At 38.8% G+C, this 21,243-nt stretch overlaps 1 non-coding gene across 1 annotated transcript; it reads left to right on the top strand.

Moving 5' to 3' along the window:
- The first annotated feature begins 14,046 nt into the window (after window positions 1-14,046).
- Window positions 14,047-14,120, top strand: TRNAE-UUC (transfer RNA glutamic acid (anticodon UUC)). The gene has a single exon. It is a non-coding gene; the product is annotated as a tRNA-Glu (tRNA).
- Window positions 14,121-21,243: the final 7,123 nt, after the last annotated feature.

Here is a 21,243-nt window from a genome sequence, read left to right as displayed (position 1 = left end):
TACATTTGCAATGTGTTCAGGAGATGTCCTATCTATAATGCTTTTAGAGATGCATGTGAGTAGATGGCTCAACTTTGATAACAGTTGATAAGAATCAATGTCTAATGTATTGGTTCCATTCACTTCTTTGGAGGCTTTCTGTGTTGGTTCACTTAAGTTATTCTCTTGGTAGCAAAAATTGGTGGAAGCTCAGAATTATTTTGTGCTGCAATTATCTCTTCGAGTTATTTGAGGTGGTTCATATAAATATCAACGGCAAGTGAGTGACTACACTTGTTGATTTTATCAAATCTGCTACCTAGGTGTAGAAACAAAATTTTTACTATCAATGAGTGGTCCATATCTTAAATGGTTGTTCGGGATTTTAGCCAGTTTAATCTATAACTAGCTGCATGTTTGTATATTCATCAGTTATCCAAAAAGGATTCCATGATATGTAGGAGGATGTCTCACTTTTGAGAGTTTTAGCACTTTGATTTGAAGTTACTTTCATTGGCTTGATTTTCAAGAGAAATTTTTGGAGTTTCCAGAAAGGAGAATGGTTTTTATGATTGTTTCTTGATGTGTGAGCCCTAAAGCTAAAACTACTGCTAAAACTACTGAAAACATCCAAATTTTCTAAAAAGGAATACGATTCACACTTCATTCTTGACCTATATATCAGGAGCTATTCATACCATAAATTGTCATTCATTATGTTACAGTTTTACACGTTTTTAAGTGGAGGGGGTGTACAAGTAGGGAGGAGAGGGAGAGGTCATCGACAAAAAGAAGGTTTCATATGTTTTATATGTTTTGAAGGGGTACATAGAGGGATGTGAAAGGGAGGTCATCTACAAAGAGAAGAGGCAAGAGTTATAGAGAATTTTGGGATGTGGGTGATGGTGCAGAACAAAGGAGAGGTAGAGGGCACAAAGTAAGGAATGTGGGGGTGCGAAGAATCTCTTGCTACATTTCATTTCTATTTTGAGCCTTCAGGCTTTTGCTTCTGTCTCTTGATGTAAGTGATGGCGTAACACTTGAGGGCTCGGAGTAGGGGATGTGAGGGAATGCGTGGACAAGTTGAGGCATGTGGTGAATTTGATATCGTGGAGAGGTAGAGGACATGACGTAAGGGGCACGATGAAGGATATGAGGTGTGAAGTGAAGGGGTATGAGAGAGAGGGAGAGGATGTGATGGGAGTGCGTTTGTAAAGGGGGGGGGGGGGGAGGTGTGTTTTTGGTTTGTGGAATGGAAGCATAACTAACATGGGTAGAAGGCCCATAGGTCATAAACTCCTTTTCTTGAGGTGAGGGGATGTGGTGAAGGGAGAGACCTCTAGGAAAGGATGATATGTGTGTGTGTGTGTGTGAATATATATATATATATATATATATATATATATATATATATATATATATAGTTTTCCTTTAAATTTGAAAAGGCAAGGCTTGTATGACTTGCTTCCAGAATTAAGTTAGATCACAGAATTACAAATAAGCAAAAGTAAGTTTTTAGGGCCATAACTTTCTATGTATCATTTGTGAGCATCGATTGTGTTGCTCTTATTTGAAGCTAAGAAATTATAAACAAAATGCATAATGGGTTTCTTGTGAAGGTCTCACTGTAAAACTACCCATAAGTTTGGGACATGTGGTCAAATCTTTGGATTTGTCATAACTCCAATACTATAACTCCAAATTGAGCGCTCTATAGCTCAATAGATTTCGTTTTTGAAGTGCTTTCCAATGATTGGTCACATCATATGGTTTTGAGAAACTTATGGGTATGCTATTCGGGTGCCATCTTTTTAGTTCAAAAAATGGGAATTGGGAGATTCTCAAACTCACTAATATCGTGTTCATTTGCGAGCATCGATTGTGTTGCTCCTATTTGAAGCCAATAAATTGTAAACAAAATGCATAATGGGGTTCTTGTGAGGGTCTCGTTGTAAAACTAGTTTTGAAGAATATATTGATTACATGGTTTTCTAACTGTGATCGTGTGAAAGGAAGGAGATAGAACATGATTCTCTTCTAAAAAATAAAAGATGGTTTTTTGGATCTAAGGAGTGGGAGAGTGAAGCAATTGATGATGCTTTTTGGTTACACTTGGGGTTTTCCCATGCCCTTGCTATCACAAGTGAAACCTCTCGTGAAATTGGCCTTTATATGCTCATTTGGCTTGCCTTACTTTTGGGGTTTTCAAGGGCCTAGTAGCGGAACTAGGACTTCATGTGAGTGGGTCCATAGTTTGAGTACTCGACAAAAAGTGATGCTTTTTTATGGATGAATGAAATAATTTATTCCAAGTACTCTAGGGTCTATTGAAGTATGATGAATGCAAATCACATTTAAGTGTAGTATGTGCTTGGTTAGCTTAACGATTAAGGAGCTTTTGAAGTATGATAAAATGCAAATCATATGTAAGTGTAGCATGTGGTTGGTTAGCTTAGCGATCAAGGAGCTGCTGAAGGATGCTTGTTTGGGAAAAAATAATGCGCTTTTGAGAGAGGATTATAAGCATCTTATCTCATGCTTATAATATGGTCAAGAGCAGATGACTTGGTAGGTTCCCTTGGGTAGCCTATGATATGGTTGTGTACTTATGATATTCAAGAGTTACAAGTGTATTGGATGGAGTTGTCTAAGTTAGCTAAGTGTGGGACATTGTGTTTACCATAGCCTTGCTTATGTGACCTAGTTGTGATTCATTTGAAAGACATGAACCTTCCGCTTTTTGCGCCGCATTTTGCGGGCTTCCTCAGGTTGTGAAGAGGTGCATCCTGGATAAGGGAGAAAGAAGCTCATACAGTACCACACAAAGGAGATGAAGCCATGCAACCACAAGCAACATCATACACCCGTACAGGGTAAATGTGTATAAAGAGGAGGGCAACTGTCCATTTATGGGGAATTCGTGCTCATTGAAGAAGAAAGAAGGAAGCTTTGAACATCGTTTGTGTGTATGTCTATGAAGTAGCAACTTTGTCCTATCAATTGAGCCTCTTATTCCACTTCTTGATCTATATTATCAAGGCTTGTGGGCTGTACTTAAAGGCCCAAGCTTGCTCTTTTATGGGCTGAATCTCTTTTTTACAAAGCACCTCTTGCACGGTTCAAGTGGTATATGTATTTGTGAGGAAGAAGAGAAGGGCAATGTCTTATGTACCTACCTCTTGATGTAGACTCTCTTCTCTATCAAGAAGAGATATTTGGGAGACATAAAGCTCTAATTTTGGACTGTCATATGCAACCCAACACTCTCTTTTTGGGCTGAATCATGTCTCATTGATGCTCCATTTCTATTCTTATGGTTTATAAAGAGAATATGCTCTACTTTCACTTGTAATTGCTGCATCTAATCACTCTTGCCTTGAAAAGGCATTGAAAGTACTCTTTGGGAGATTATTTGTGTCATCTTGGATTATCCTTGGCAGCCCAAAATAGGGTATTCATGGGCTGAAACTTTATTTGTGATCCTCTTCTTTAATCTTGGTAAAACATGGGTTGTTCTTGGTTCTTGTGAGTGACTACAAGCTATACTCTTTGTAAGAAAGTTTCAAGGACATCTTTTGACACTGTTATGAGATACTTTTGGTCTTTTCTTCTCAACCTAAAATAGGGTATTTCAGGGCTTAAACCTGTAAATACATATTCTTTTTCATCTATAGTCATTGCAAGTGCAAACTAGACTTGAAATTCCCTCTACATAGTATCTTTCTTCCTTGTCATTCAATGGAGGTTTCAAATAAGTCTTTTGGTGATTTCTTGCCATGCTTTGGAATTAATCTTGGCTGTCCATAACAATCATTCCATAGGCTGAAGCTTTTATGCAGTTGCTTTATTCGTGTTACGTTGATCTAAGTCATGATTCTCATCATGAAAAACTAGCAACATTGATGCTAGTTCCATAACCTTGAATCATTCAAAGGCTGATATAGACAGTCTTCATCTTAAACCTCTATCTTCATTGTATCAATCAGTTGAAAAGAGAAAGTGTCTTGAAGATCTTCTTCATGCCTAGGCTGAAATAGGCAGCTATATTCATAGGCAAGGAAGGGAAAGACTCTTTTTGTATCAATTGAAGTTATACTCCTGTTTACAAATCATCCATCTTTGTGATCATTAGTTTCAAGCTCTTTTATCATCTAGACCCGTTTATTCAATTGTCTTATGTATGATCTGTCTTTCCAAGATAAGACAAAGTTTATGGTGAACTGAAGGTTGTGAAGTTCCTCTTGAACCTATAAACCCTCACTTGAACCTATAAACCCTTACTTGAATCCTACCAATACAATGGATGTTCTTTTTGGAGCGATTCATGAAAACCTTGAAGGGCTTTGTGTGACAATGAGCTCAACTGAAAGGTAGCATGGCTGAAGGTTGGCTAGTGTCGAAGGCATTAGTGCATATTTCAAAGTGGCTATCGACGGTGGATTCAGACAACAGTGTGCTATGGTCATTGAAGGACGATCATAAATTGAGTAGAGATGTGGTGGTTGCTCGGGGAAGTTACTATATGTATATCCTCTACATCACGTATGTTCAAGTTCTATTTATAAATATCTTTATCTATGATTTTTTTTGAATAAAACATAACCCTTTTTTATTCAATCTATAAATAACCCCTTTATATTGCACCCTTTTATTTGTAAAAAAATATATAAAAATGGTATTTTAAAAATACCTTATTTTGAATCCACGTGATACATGCATATTTTCATGAGTAACTTACGCAAGGATGGTTGGAAATGGAATAGAAAAAAGAATGGATGCTGCCATAGAGGAGAAAGTAAATTATTTTTTAATATTGCATTATGTATCCATGGAGAAGTGGCTCCTCGAGGGGTTCACTATATATATATTCTCTATATAACGTGTGTTCATGGCCTATTTATAAATATCCTAATTTGTGAATTTTTCTTGAATAAAACACAACCCTTTTCTATTCAGTCTGTAAGTAACTCCTTTATATGATACCCTTCTGTATGTAAAAAATGATATTTTAAAAATCCCTTATTTTGAACTCATGTTATATATACATATATTTATGAGTGAACCCCCCCCCCCCCCCCCCCCCCCCCCCCCCCAGAGTGGCTCGCTAGGTACGAGTAGGCCAGAAAAGACCAGAAACAAGCACGATCAAAATTTCAACGCAATACATGCCAATCGATCTATTTGATATCCTAAGGGCATGGAGGAGATGTCGAGGTATATGTCTATGTAGTGGTTACATGGAGCTTTGATCATAACTTCTCACAAAGGGGTAGAGGTCTCTATCGGGGAGCGGGAATTCTCGAGGAGATGTAGTCCAAAGGTGACCGCATGCTATATTTGTTGTCGTATCTATATTTTATGTACAACAACTAATATGATTATTTTGGTATACAATATAAAATCTAGAATACAACTTGTTGCACATGCAACATTTCCATATTGAGCACATAAAAAACATGTGCTCCACAATGAATTGTGGTGTAATGGCAAAGTTTAAGTAAGAGAGCTGATGATGGGTCACGGATCTGAATACCGTTATGATGAGATGGAGCATTATGAAAACTTGCAAAGTATTATCTTAGTGGATTATTGTAGCTTCTCCATGATCATATTCTATGTACAATGGTTTAAAGTGGTATTGGAAGGAGTTGGGGCAACCGTTCAACAAGGTCCATCTCGATTTCTAAAAATAGATTCTGAGAAAAAACAGACCTATTTTTAAAAATTTTCCATGATACAAAATAGTCACAAATGTTGATTTAATCTTATATGTGATGTTGAATAGGTAAGATTCTATCCAAACCCTTGACAACCTCGACGGTGGTATATTGTGCCTTCAGCTCCTCGAAGTGTGAGAGTGTATGATGAAGGCAATGTTCCCAGTGTAGATGAGGTGAGTATGCACGTGGAGGGGCCCATATTACAAGGGGTGGAGGTCAAAGATGGCTTGGAGCGTGTACAGGAGACATGCACGGATAATGTAGATGAAGAGACAAGAGGCTACGACATTTTTTAGAATGAAGCGGACTCCTCTTTCTGTGGTGCCCTATCTATAGATCTTCTTGTGTATGCCGAGTTGTGCTAGGAGATTGACATGGGGCCATAAGCCAATGTGTCATATTTGCATCTGCCTACTCAATTAGTTGATGATTCACTTTTAAGGATACTTTAGAATATGCATTTTAATTAGCATACTTTTTTTAAGAGTTATATTGTCATGGTTTACATAAATCCTTATATTGATATGCTGACATAATTTTCTATCTATGCAGGTTACCTTTAACGATACTTAAAGAGTAGGACGAGTCAAAGGATGAGCGATGAGAAGTTGCAAGAGATATTCACACATATATATCCAAATCAAATGACCTGATTTGGAGTTACGGTAAACTAGAAGCTATTGCAAACATTATCGAGCCATTCTGCGAGGTCTACTTTGATACACTCCAATGCTTCAATTTCCAATACATGAGGTCGATGCTCTAGACTGGCCCCAAATAGAGGGAGTGGTTCTAGGGGGTGCTACAAAGATGTGGATAATGTGAGCTAACGATCGGTTCTAGAGAGGGTTGCTACTCCTTGCTCTTGTATCGGTTCCAAAGAGAGTTGCTCAGGTGGGTGTTGTGGAGGCATCGATACAATGTCTATCTCATCAATCTAGTAGATACTTGTCACGTCCAAGATTTGTCACATTTATAGAGACATCTATTTTCATGACTCTGGGTTTCACTTAGTTGTTTGCACAGGTGGCATCTCTATGGGTGCTACCACAAGAGATATTATCCCTGTAGGTATACCAGATGTACAGGGGTCTCCTGGTTATGCCCAAGAGTGTCCTCGCATGTGGGAGAGGATACACATTAGACATATCTTATTAGGGTATGGATACCTCGTAGATGATAAGATAGATGCTGTGATGATCATGAATGATGAGGAGAGGAGAGTGATGTCTTGCACAAGAGAGTTGTTCCAACAAGTATTTAGCCATAATGTTTTGGACCATTGGAAGAATATACCTGAGGGGAGCAAGGACTATATAGTAGCATCTTTGTATGAGGAGTTTCCAATACCTATGGTGGCAGAGAGGTTTTCCACTGGGTGGATGATGAAGTGTAGGCATGCATATATATCACATAGACAATCAGATACATATAAGGCAATCAAGAGTAGCGCCTCAAAGCATGAGTGACTAAATGCAGAGGATTGACAGAGACTGAGGGAGGAAGACACAGATTATCCAAGATGATGGCAGCATCAATGGAAGGCAATAAGGGCATGATTGGAGGCATGGGTCGTGCATCATCTGGGGAGTGATGGACATAGGACTTATTTGGAGGACTCTGTAAGTTTTTGTTTGATTCTCGCTTTCTTATTTGGAATATCACTTGTACTAACAATCGTGTTTCTAACAATGCTATTCTATTTTCTTTGCAGCACTCCACCACCACAAACTACTATCCCACAAGTTTGGAGACTTGATATGCAAAGTGACACGGTCTCATTGTACTTATCAATAGATTGTACACCGAGCGGCCTAGTAAGTCAATCCTATTTCTTGTCTACCAGTTCTTTTTTTAAAAGCATTATGTATGGTGCACTAATGTTTGGTCGTTCATTTTGCATATTTCATTCAACGCTCCTTTGTGTCAAGTTTAGATGGCGAGAATGCATGCACTTGGATTCGTGGAGTGCACATCATCTTCTTTTTTGGTCCTATGATCTGTGCAAGCCTCTTGCATATAGCATTCCTTAGATATACTTATCATTCTTTGTATAAAATCGTACTTTGTGATATTTACATATAGTTTTTCATGTTTGTTTTGGCTCTCCTCTCCATGGTTCCTTGTAATTTCATGAGTTGTCATCACTAGCCTTGTAGTTATTTTATGAGTTACCAATCTTGTAATTTTAAGTAGTTTTTGTGTCCATCTTGACGACAATTGCATATTCAATATGTAGTTGCTTTGCATAATATTATACAACATATCACAAATTTTTTTCCTCTCTATAACCATCATCGCTATTTGTATTGCTAATTTACTAAATGTATTGCTATCTACGTTGTAAAGCGTCATCGCAAAAAGCGATGCTAATAGAGATGTAAATAGCAATGCTATCTACAACGAATTTGTAGAGATGCTTATATTGATGCTTTTATTAATGATGAGGGATTTTTTTAAATGAACATTTGTGTCGCTTTGAACGTCGGTATATGTAACCTGTATCTTGTAGTGGGATTTGGTATGATGGCCTAGGTGATGACACAAAGGCCACATGACATGCCCTTAAGGATGCATTTCTTCTCCAATGTGGAGGAGATAATGCTTTTGAAGATTTATAGTCCGCTCTCAAAATTATACTAGCATTCCCTCATTGAAGATTATGCTAATTATAAATCGAAGTTTGTGAGCATTTGGGCATAATGGTTTGCTATCCTATCCAATGGAGAGAGAGTCCCTAAATTTTTCTTAAGAAAGAAAGATTTGTGCTAGACATTTTCCCTCTTCTCCAAGAGAAGGTAAAAAGTAAAACTATTAATATATTTGAAAAGCAATGGAAGTGGCAAGAGATAAGGATTGGAAATCAAGATCTGAAGTTCAAGTTTCAAGGGTGGAGTACTTACAATCATAACCCATGCTTGACCTTATCCAACCACCACCACCACCTATAATTCCCATGAACACTCACATAGGGGATCATAATCAAGAATTACTAAAAAGGACAACTAATCAACTAGATAATCTTTCAATCAATTTAGTAGACGGTGTTAGGGTTCCACAACAACAACCTCTGGCAGTAATGTGTGGTGGAAATGGCCGAGCTTCAAGGAGGCTAGCAAGGATGTAACTTTGCTACTATGATTATGGTAAAGAGGGGCATGGTATATATTTTTCTCCCTATCTGAGAAGAATTGTGAGAGATGCCCAGACTAGATCATACCAAAAACAAGTTACACCTCCTAGAGAAAGACCTCTCACCCCGGCTCACAACCCCTTTTACAAAGCTCACCATAGCCACAAATTTTAAGACCTCCAGCAATATCCCAACTACTAGCTACAACTCCTCCCTTTCTAGAAAATTATGTTGTGAGCATGATTGATTTGGTAAAGATCAAAAGAGAGAAAGAGAAGATGGTGGAGTTGAATACTATGCCGATTAAGAAAGCTCAGATTGATGAATCTCACAATCTACACCATAGCAAGATCAAAACTGGAGATGGTGAAGGCACTTTAAAAGAGAGCAAGAAGAGGAAGAAGAAGTTAAATCACCCTTAGTGCAATATAGGAATCAAAGATTACCCAGTAAGAGAGAAAGTTGAATCCTATATTCTAATCACGGATTTGAGTTCACAAGGACCAAGACTCACATGGCCACAACTATTGCATTTGTCACCACAAAAGTGATGACAATGGCTTTGTATACTTGATACAAGAAGAGCAATAAAGAAGGTGGGCCTAATCAAAGACCAAGGCATTGAGAATGTGTTACCGATATTAGAGTCTTATGTCAAAGGACAAAGAGTATCCAATGTATGTGTTGATGGGGTGACACAAATGTGTGTAATGAGTGAGAAACCAATGCATGGTTTGGGTTTAAAGGTGAGCGGACCCTCCATTTTTAAGGTAAATATGGCAAACAATGTTTTTGTGAACCATGTTTGTGTGATAAAAGATGTGAAGATTACAGTATGTGGTATTTAAGTAGATGTGGATATGTATGTATTGCCATCCAAAAGGGAGAGGTCTATTCAATTATACTAGGAAGACCTTGGCTCATTACTATGAAAGCAAGGCAAGATTGGGAGTTTGGTACACTTGTGTTGTGATCACAAGAAAGGGCTGAAAGAGAAGGACAAGCCATTGTGTACAATCTGTGGGAAGGAAGACAAGATACTATAGATTTGGAGACTTCAAAAGATAAAGGAACCAACCGATGGAGGTGAGTCAAGCACCTAGGCGAGGCCAAGTAAAAGAGCAACTAGAAAAGATGTTGGCCAAGGATCTTTGTGCAAAGGAGAATGAGGATTGTATACTAATATTGAGGAAGCATGTTAAATTTGTTAATCTCTAATTATGATCATATTGTAGGGGTGGTTATTATGGAGCACCACATCATCTTGAAGCCAAATAGTAGACCGGTAATACAAAACTTCCAACGATTGGGAATCCTAAAATAAAATGCTCTGCAGGTAAAAAGGCTCTTAAACATAGGCTTTATCTATCCTATGGAGGATTCATAATGGGTTTCACCACCTGTGGTAAAACCTAAGAAGAATGGAAAGTGGAGAGTTTGTGTGGACTATAAACTACATAATGCAATGACAAAGAGGAATCACTTTTCTCTTCCATTTCGAGATGAGATTCTCAATGACATAGCTAGTCATGAAAGATACACCATTTGTGACAGACACTTAGGCTACTTTCAAATTTGAATTGATAAAGAAGATCAAAGAAAAACAATATTCATTACTCCTTGGGGATATTTTGCATATAGGGTCATGTCATTTAGCCTAAGCAATGCTTTTTCTACCTTTCAATATTTCATAAAGTTTGTCTTCTATCCTTTCTTTGGTGAGTCAACCAAGGTATTTATTGATGCCTTTTGTATCTACAATTCTCACAATCTGCACTTGGCTAGAGTGGATGAAGGGTTAAGTAGATTAGTACAAATGGGCAAGCAACTCAACATATATAAATGTTGTATTAGGAAAAGAAAGATAGTTGAGGTAGGCCATGTGGCGTTAGAAAATGGAATTGAAGCTTACCTAGGAGAAGATTTGTGATGCCTTGACACTACGCACTCCTACCTCAATTAAGGAGCTAACTTGTTTCATCCAGAAGGGTAGGTACCTAAGCCGATTTATTCATCTATTGCCACAATTGTTCTTTCCCTTGCAGCGATTCACTAATGTAGAAATACTTGCTTGGGATGAAAAGAGTGAACAAGCATTCCCAAGAAATGAAAGAAACCATAGCATCTCTTTTTGTCATCCTACCACCATGTTGGACCAAGATTTTAATGTGAATCCTATTGTGGGATTAGAGTCTCACAAGATGGTACAACTATAAAAGGATCCAAAGACCTCACTCATGTGGCCCATCTACTTTGCTAGTAGAGTGATGAAACTAATAGAGAAAAACTACACTACTGTTGAGTAGATAGTTTTAGCTCTTGTATTTGGTGTGAGTAAGCTCTGCTCTTATCCTTTTCCCAACGCTTGGTTGAGATTGGGGGTCCAATAAGGAGGATTTTCAAAGTAGATCTAGAAGTTCAGTAAAATATCACAAGGGGTGCTAGGATTCAGAGCTAATCTTTCGTTGTGTCATAATCTAGGTAGAGCGATTCTAGCCTCACCTTTTTATTGACTTTTTGTTATTAAATTCTAGTATTTAAGTGTACGTTAAAGTCTACTATGCTTTTGTTTATTCAAGGACAATCTGACTAAATCTTTATGGTGACATACATTTAGTACATGCAATATATTAGAAGCAGTGACTCGGAGAGAACTTGGCTTATAAAAATTGGAAGATGCATATTAACTTGCCTTATGGCTTGGTTGTGATGAATGCTAGTCATCTAGAAAGTGGCTTGTCAAAGATGGTCAACTCTCAACTGCCTTCAAGCATGTCTCAAGTGTGTTGATGGTGAAGTTAATGTGGGGATGTGGGCCAAAGATGATGGAGCACATGTGAAGAGGGTGGGGTGTGGGGATCATGGATGATGGATACTATCAACTTATATATTCCTAGGACTACACTTATGTTAATTTCCTAAGGTCTATGTGATCTAATTCCTCCAAGGATGTAGAAGAGCGTGATTTTTTTCTCCATGGTTGGGAAATTTGAGACATTAGAGACTACTTTGAATGCTATTAAAAATCCAAATGGTCCAAGCACCTTGGGTATCGAAAGCATCTATGCTTTAACACATTGTGAGGATCTAAGCTATGGTGCCATACTTGAGAACACTAATGTTGACATAGAGTACTAGAAAGATGTACAAACAACACCACAAACAAATGTATACTCAAAGAATGAAATGAAATGATTTACTAAATAATTAATGAAACAAACTCGAAACAAATGGATACAATTAACCTATGGAGAGAGTGTGTGTGTGAATATATATATATATATAGTTTTTCTTTAAATTTTGAAAAGGCAAGGCTTGAATCACTTGCTTCTAGAATTAAGCTAGATTACAGAATTACAAATAACCAAAAGTAAGTTCTCGCTGCCATAACTTTCTATGCATCATTTGTGAGCGTCGATTTGTGTTGCTCCTATTTGAAGCCAAGAAATTGTAAACAAAATGCATAATGGGGTTCTTGTGAAGGTCTCATTGTAAAACTAGTTTTGAAGAATATACTGATTACATGGTTTTGTGATTGTGATCGTGTGAAAGGAAGGAGACATAACATGATTCTCTTCTGAAAAATGAAAGATGGTTTTCGGATGAATACTTTTAATGGCTAAGGAGTGGGAGAGTGAAGCAATTGATGATGCTTTTTGGTTACACTTGATGTTTCCCCATCCCCTTCCTATCACAAGCGAAACCTCGAGTCGTGAAATTAGCCTTTATAAGCTCATTTGGCTTGCCTTACTTTTGGGGTTTTCAAGGGCCTAGTAGCGGAACTAGGACTTCATGTGAGTGGGTCCATAGTTTTGAGTACTCGGCAAGAACTGATGCTTTCTTGCGGGTGAATGAAATAATTTATTCCAAGTACTCTAGGGTCTATTGAAGTATGATGGATGCAAATCACATTTAAGTGTAGTATGTGCTTGGTTAGCTTACCGATTAAGGAGCTGCTGAAGGATGATAGAATGCAAATCACATGTAAGTGTAGCATGTGGTTGGTTAGCTTAGCGATCAAGGAGCTGCTGAAGGATGATTGTTTGGGCAAAAATAATGCGCTTCTGAGAGAGGATTATAAGCATCTCATCTCATGCCGAAAATTGTGTCACCGTAAGATGGGAGAAGACGGGGCATTGGGCGCAGTGTATAAAAACAGTTGCAATGCGTACGAGAAGGATTTCCGAACTAATTCGTCAGGCCCCTCGATCTGATGATGCGGAACGCCCATAACCAAAAAAGCTGGGAAGCTGACTGCACAGACAGTCCAATCAAAGAAGAGGGTGCGATATTGTTAATCGGGCAGCTCGCGAGCGGGTCGTGCGTACCTCACCATACTTCATCGGACGTTGCAAACATGAGCCAGGCAAAGAAACCAACGAAAAGAAGGAAAGATGCAGCAGGGAAGAACGCCTGATCCAGCTTGCGTACACTAGCACGCTAGCGCATGCAGTGCACGTAGCGATCCTCCAACGGTCGACAGCGCTCGCTCCAGGAAAATAAAGATCACGGCAAAAGCACTAAACTTGAAGTGCGAGGTTCCCAAGCTATGCACTCCTCAAAGATTTAACATTTGCCAAGAAACCAGCGCATCATGCGGCGCCCCCCCCCACAACCCCCACCTCCACCCCCACGGGCCCCAAAACCCAAGAAACCAGCGCATCATGCGGCGCCCCCCCACCTCCACCCCCCACGGGCCCCAAAACCCAATTGTCCTATATTGTCGATGGTTTTGCCTTCTGCGTGCTTGAAAGCAAAGATTCACCTTAGAACGGCTGAAAACATGAGTCAGTCTCCTCTTTCCTGCACATTGCAAAATGTTCATAAATCGCCAGAGTCGTTGAAGCTCGAGAGCTACCCTTTTTTCTTATATCCGACTATCCTTCCACAATCTCTCTTGTTCCATGCAACGCATTCATGTATCCAATCACCTTCACGTGAATTTCTTATTGCAAAAACATGTGAGAAAGTTGGCCAGTGAAAGCCTTCATTTGCGGCTTTGGCCTGATTCTCTCTCTCTCGCGCGCGCGCGCGCGTTCAGTGCTGCGTTTGATAGAATAAAGTGAGGCGTCAACGCGGCGCTGATGTGACGTTGCAAAACCCACTCGTGCTTGTGCATCCTGCCGCATCGTTTTATGCATCTGGGAAGCTGCAAAAAAATGCAGTATATTAACATTTAGTGTTATATAGCAATTTGCTGCCTGTTCCTCTCAATCCATTGTCGTCTAGTCCGGTTAGGATACCTGGCTTTCACCCAGGCGACCCGGGTTCAAATCCCGGCAATGGAAGTTTTTTGCGCCCTTCTCCACAGCAACAAATGTTGCGCCTGCCCCCCCCCCCCCCCCCCCCTTCTACAAAGCAACTTATCGCCCTTTTGGGCGCAATGTTATTCGTTTTTCCCTTCTCCACAGCAACAAATGGCCCTTTGAAGTTTCGAGGGCACTTCTTCCGTGCTAGTAACGTCCATAAATAAGAAGTTAACAATTTATTTCAAATAGTTTTTTTAAGTCTCACACTCGATAAACTACAAGTTTCATTTGCAAAGCCTCTTTCTTATTAAAGGAATGCCAATTTTTAAGGGAAATTTTGAAGCCTTCTTACACTTAATAATTTGCTTGATCGAATACGTGTGTCAACCATGTGTTGTGCCATGTCAAGTATCGCAATGATTGTTGAACTATCACAATGATGGTGCCACGTGCCCTCTCTTCTTTTAACTTTGCCTAATTGTAAACACACCATTTGAGAGAAACTCTGTGTGTGTGAGAGCATCATGGCATGCTAATTGCATATGCTTTTGGCTAGTTCATCTTCACATTCATGCAATAAGAGATTGTGTAAATACAATTTTTTTTTTTGTAAATAATAAACAATGTATTACCATGAGGGGGCACCCTTAATTGCATGACTTAATTATAATAATTAGTATTCGTCTATTTGGCTGAGTTGATTGCAGCAATGTGTGCAACAAAATCATAACCATTAATGATCATACTAATGACCATATCACCTAATCAAGGAAATAATATAAATCATGACAAAATGTGTGTGTGTGTGTGTGAATAAAAGGTTAGTGTTTGAAAATACTGGGTGTGAGAGTTCTCATTATCATCTTTTGTGCATGCATGTGTTGCACACTTGTGGATGGGGTTGTGTGGTCACTCATTATCATCTTTAGTGCATGCATGTGTTGCCCACTTGTGCATGGGGTTGTGTGGTCACTCATTATCATCTCTATTTGGTACCTACCTCTATACTTAACTTCCCACTAGAAAGCATAGCATTTTATGAATGAGAGGAAATTTCTGTATGGATATCCAACTCAAGGGTCAAGATTTAAAGAACAACTATCACGTCGATTTTATATAAAAGGTTTCACATTATAAACTTTGTTATCGATGTTCAATCATTGTAATTTCACAATGCACTTCTATATGGACAATCGAAGTCTAAATTAAGCTCATGGAAACCAAACCCCAAAGGTGCTCAAAATTTTGTTGGATGGTTTACTTTTTCAAATGAACATCTGTCCTCTCTCTCTTTCTCTCTCTCTCCTTCTCTCCCCACATTGTTCGCCCCAAAAATGCACACTTTTAGATGATTTATTTAAAAAAGTATTGTCCTTCAAGCCACTATTTTGGTGTTATATACCAAACATTGCACATGGCATATATAGAATGAAGCAAATACTCCTATATGTGTCTAATATGGGGGGGACTTAAACTCATAAACTTTAATTGCATATATAGTGCACATGTAAGTACTCAATTGTCCATCTACTATATGTTTGTCAAGTAGTGATGCCAGGAGGCATATTTCACGGTGGATTCCGTGCCACGGTGGATTCTGTGAGGTTTTACGGTGGATTCCATAAACTTTGTTGACCAGGGCTCATACACAAAGTGGATTCTTTGTGCGAGAAGTTGATGGGGACGCATGTCCTTTTCGGGTGTTTCATTAATTTAGTGTATACATGGGTGATTCCGCAAAATGCATATTAAATTAATAAACGTTTATGAGTTTAGAGTGCACACTCGTAATAAATTAAGGTTAGGATTGATTTCTAACCAGTTGATTTATTTATGTAGCTGAAGATTGCTAGGTATTCACTTTTGTCGGTTTAATTGTATTATTTTACTAACGATTGTGAATGCTTCAGTTGATGTGTAGAGATAGCAGCAATGGCGGAGGAAAGCATTGGAGGATAGCGAGTATTCGATTTATCATTTATATTTTGATGGGCGCATATCTTAGGCATGGCGCCTATATTTTGTCACGCCTATTTATTGAGGCGTTGGATATTTATTATTATTTTGTATGCGCATGGGTGCATGATTATGTTATTTCTACTTGGACATTGTATTGGGCATGTCAGACTCTTTGGGCACCGCCCGTTAGCTTTATTCCTATTTTGTGCTAAAGCAAACTCAAAAGCTAAAAGCTTGCTATTTTGTAATTTGGGCTATTATTTGAGCTTGAAGATGATTAATACAAAAAGTACATGCTTTGTGGAGCGGTCACACAAGGCATGGGGGGAGATTGCACCCAATTGGTCTCTTGTTCATGTCGTTCATGCTTTTTACCTTGAACTTTGTGCAAAAAGTAGAGTTCTATTGTTCTTGGGGACCTTCCGGCATTCACTACGCAAGCGTACATCATCCGATCTGCGCACCAGTGGTATCAGAGCGAAGCTGAGATCAAGAGCTTCCAATCGCTACCCATCTTGTGCGAAGGTAGAGCTCCTAGAACGATCGGGCTCTACGGGCAATCTCGTCGCGAACGGTCGATACGGGTGGATTCCTGGCGATCAAGAACCTCTGTTTTCATCATCAGACTGCGAAGGACCAGCTTGCAGAGGCGGAGGACCACGTGGATATCTCCTACATCAAGTTGTCTTCATACATAGAGATAAGACTCCATGGCCTAAAAGCTTAAAAGCTTTTATTATTATTAAGCTTAGTAGTAAAGCTTTATAAGCTTAAAGAAGCTTAAAGCTTCAAAATTCCATCGCGAGGTATCAGAGGAGGTCTGTGATTTTCGCTGCGTGGAAAAAAAACGGCCCCCCCTAAGAATCGACGACGTCTTGCTGCCCTTTTACTAAGCTTATTACTAAGCTAAGTCACTTAAGCCACAGGTCACACAAAAGCTCTCAAGTACTGCAAGTCTGCAAAGTTCAAGTTCTGCGAGTATTCTAAGTCTAAATCCTGCAAGTCAGATAAATCAACTAAGTTCTGCAAGTCCTGGAACTCTGCAAGTCACATAAGTCTGCAACTCTGCAAGTCAGACAAGTCATTTGAACTCAAAAACTGACTTCTGTTCAAAACTCATAGAAGGGCTGTTCCTGAGTAGAAACTCCGAACTGCAAAGTTGTTCATTGGAAGATACTCTACGCATACGCAGGTTTGTTGAAGCATTTTCAGCATACGAAGAAGGATAAAACACAGATTTTTTTTTCAAAGATTACAAATCCCTCAATAGTCAAAGACGAAGATTGTGAAAGCCACACCCAAAAATATATAAGCCTTGTATACCCGACCTTGAGCTACGCTCATCCCGCTAACTTGATTTTGAGAGTGAGAGGTCTTTTGAGTTTTACAGGATGACGGAACCACATATGGATGATTTATCCCAGGAGGCATATTTCACGGTGGATTCTGTGCCACGGTGGATTTCGTGAGGTTTTACGGTGGATTCCGTAAACTTTGTTGACCGGGGCTCATACACAAAGTGGATTCTTTGTGCGAGAAGTTGATAGGGACGCATGTCCTTTTCGGGCGTTTCATTAATTTAGTGTGTACATGGGTGATTCCATAGCGGGTGATTCTGCAAAATGCATATTAAATTAATAAACGTTTATGAGTTTAGAGTGCGTACTCGTAATAAATTAAGGTTAGGATTGATTTCTAACCAGTTGATTTATTTATGTAGCTGAAGACTGCTAGGTATTCACTTTTGTCAGTTTAATTGTATTATTTTACTAACGATTGTGAATGCTTCAGTTGATGTGTAGAGTTAGCAGTAGTGGCGGAGGAAAGCATTGGAGGATAGCGAGTATTCGATTTATCATATATATTTTAATGGGCGCATACCTTAGGCATGGCGCCTATATTTTGTCACGCCTATTTATTGAGGCGTTGGATATTTATTATTATTTTGTATGCGCACGGGTGCACGATTATGTTATTTCTACTTGGACATTGTATTGGGCATGCCAGACTCTTTGGGCACCGCCCGTTAGCTTTATTCCTATTTTGTACTAAAGCAAACTCAAAAGTTAAAAGCTTGCTATTTTGTAATTTGGGCTATTATTTGAGCTTGAAGATGATTAATACAAAAAATACATGCTTTGTGGAGCGTTCACACAAGGCATGGGGGGAGATTGCACCCAATTGGTCTCTTGTTCATGTCGTTCATGCTTTTTACCTTGAACTTTGTGCAAAAAGTAGAGTTCTATTGTTCTTGGGGACCTTTCGGCATTCACTACGCGAGTGTACAGCATCCGATCTGTGCACCAAGTAGTGTTAAAACTACTGCTACTTTGTTTGCTAATGTCAATCACCTTGACTCACCAATTTCGCTACATTGCTTAGAGCATTTTCCTATTAACACTCCTATTGTAATTATTAAAATGAGAATGCAATACCCGTTTGATGTTGTAAGTAAAGCATTGCACACACAACACATATGAAATGAATTATGCAATCTCGTACGAGTCTAATATTTGGCCATGTAAACTCTAAACTTTCATTTCATATGTTACACACATGTAATAAGCACTCGAATTTCTATCGACTCTATGTTTCTCAAATGGTGTCAAAACTTAAAGTACGTTAGAACCCCACTTCCTTTCAATGTGAGCAAGTGGAAGCATGGTTAACTCACCCCCACTATCCCTATAGGTGCTTAGTGCAACTCAGCCTAGCTTATTGTGAGCATGTAAGATGTCATTTCCAATGGCTACTATTTTGTGTGTGTGTGTGTGTGTGTGTATGTCTTGTGTATGTAGAGAGAGAGAGAGAGAGAGAGAGAGAGAGAGAGAGAGAGAGAGAGAGAGAGAGAGAGAGAGAGAGAGAGAGAGAGAAGTGACTTCAGCTCATTGTTAAGAAACCATAGATTCGTATTACACATGCAACAATTTAACATTATGATTAGTATTTATCTTGTCTTAATGCTAGATATCATCCATAGAGATATACTAAATATTGCATAATAATCAATTCATTCATCAATGCTTTCGCCTTAAATATAGAATATAATAGGAGAGTAGCTATAGAGATATGTTATTGAATTGGATATCTCCAATATGAGTCTAGAAGCCACGATACCAAAATTCGCAAAGCTGAATGATCCAAGCACAAATTGACTAGCAGACGTCAATAACAATACATAGCACCAACTTGTACACATATAAGCCAAGATAAAGGGAGAAGCCCAAGTGGAAGCACACGAGTGGAAGCAAGAGCTATGGTGGAAGAAGCAAGAGAACAAGAGCAAGATACAAAGGATGTGGGTACTCCAATAGTCACAATGTATGATTGACCTCATTCAAATGTTACTAAAAGAATGAAGAATAAAGTGATAGTGATAGGTATCTGCCACTTGCACTATACAAGTGTGTGGGTATTGTCAGTGTAATGAATACATGGGCAGTTAGACACAAGCGTTTTACCCCCAACAATCTCCCACGTAAAGGAAAATGTGCCCCTATAGCGAGGAGAGAATAAGAAAAATTTGACAAAGTACAAATGTACATAATAGGATGAGGAAATACACTATCTCATCCAATGCCCATCAACTTCCTAAGGAAGGCAAAATGCTCCATTGAGAGACTTTTAGTGAGCAGATCTTTAGGATTTTAATAATCCGTTGAGATCTTCACAAGCTCGATGGACTTGTCATCAATGATCTCTTTGATAAAGTGATAATGCACCTCAATGGGCTTTGTCTTCACATGGAAGATCGGATACTGAATAGCACTCATAGAATCTGAATTTAATGTAGGGACCACATTAGTAGTAATACCAAGGTCTCCAACTAGACAACCTAACCAGAGAGTCTACTTTTTCAAGCCTTAATGGCTACAACATACTTTGCCTTTGTAGTAGTGGATAGGGCCATGCATTTTTGCACCGTAGGCATCCATGAAACAACACCTCTAGCAAAGGTAAAGACATAGCTAGAGGTGGACTCTACTTGTCTTGCATAATCAGAGTTAGTGTACCCCACGACTCATGTATTCTAGCTACCATAACATATGTATATATCTAGAGTGCCCTTAATGTAGTGCATACTACCCTTCATGGCATCCCAATACCACTTGCCAAGTGTAGCCATATAGCATGCCACGACTTTCACAACAAATGCTATGTCAAAACGAGTGACTATCATGGCATACATCAAATTACTTGTTGTGTATGTATAAGGGATCTTAGCCATCTTGGTCTTTTGCTCATCAAAATGTGGACAATTGGTATGGCTAACCTTCACATGAGAAGGTAAAAGATAGCCAATAGGCTTCATATATTGCATATGAAACTACTCAAGGATCTTCTAGATGTACTCATTCTACGACAAGTAAAGGATCCCCTTAGAGCGAGTGCATGTGATGTGCATTCCAAGAAGATGTAAGGCTTGTTCCATGTCCTTCATCTCGAAGCTCTTCTTGAGATGAATTTTCAAGGCATCCAACTCATTATGAGTGCTTTCAACAATCAACATGTCATCCACATATAGTACCAAAATCATAAGGCTACTATTGCGGACCTTCTTTGTGTATAAACACGAATCCATATCACTATCGGTATATCCCTGTGAATGCATAAAGTATCAAACTTGTGGTACCAATCCCTATGTGCTTGCTTAAGGCCACAAAGGCTCTTGAGTCAGCTTGAATACTAGGTATTCCTTACCTTTTTCCTCAAAGCCCTTAGGGTGTTGCATATAAATCTCATTAGGAAAGTCCTCATGTAAGAAAGTTGTCTTGGCATCCATCTAATAGAGGTTCAAATCTAGCTATACAACCAAAGCCAATACCAAGTATAGGATAGTCATCTTGACTATAAGAGAGAAGACTTCATCAAAGTCAATACCATGCTCTTGCTTAAAATCCTTAGCAACCAACCTATCCTTATAGGTTGTCTTGGGGTGTCAATAGTAAAAATACTTTAAGTGATTATGAATAAAATGTGGAAGGAATAGGAGGAATAATACGAGAAGGATCTATAAGAGAAGAAGAGATGGTATAATCAACAAATAAAAGGGAATGAAGTAAAAAAAAAAAGATGAGGAGATAAAGCAGCGGTAAAAGATAAAATAGGAATGGAATGAGAACTAGTAGTAAGAATATGAATATAAAAAGGAAGGCACAAAGCAATGAGAGAATAGTAAATAAGATCAGGAGGATAAATAAAA

Source organism: Lygodium microphyllum, chromosome 7 (genome assembly GCF_053477565.2).
Source record: "Lygodium microphyllum isolate KBCC chromosome 7, Lygodium_microphyllum_v1.1.10, whole genome shotgun sequence".
NCBI classification, from domain to species: Eukaryota; Viridiplantae; Streptophyta; class Polypodiopsida; order Schizaeales; family Lygodiaceae; genus Lygodium; species Lygodium microphyllum.
Note: the sequence above shows the minus strand (reverse complement) of the source record. Positions and strands in the feature narration are given on the sequence as shown.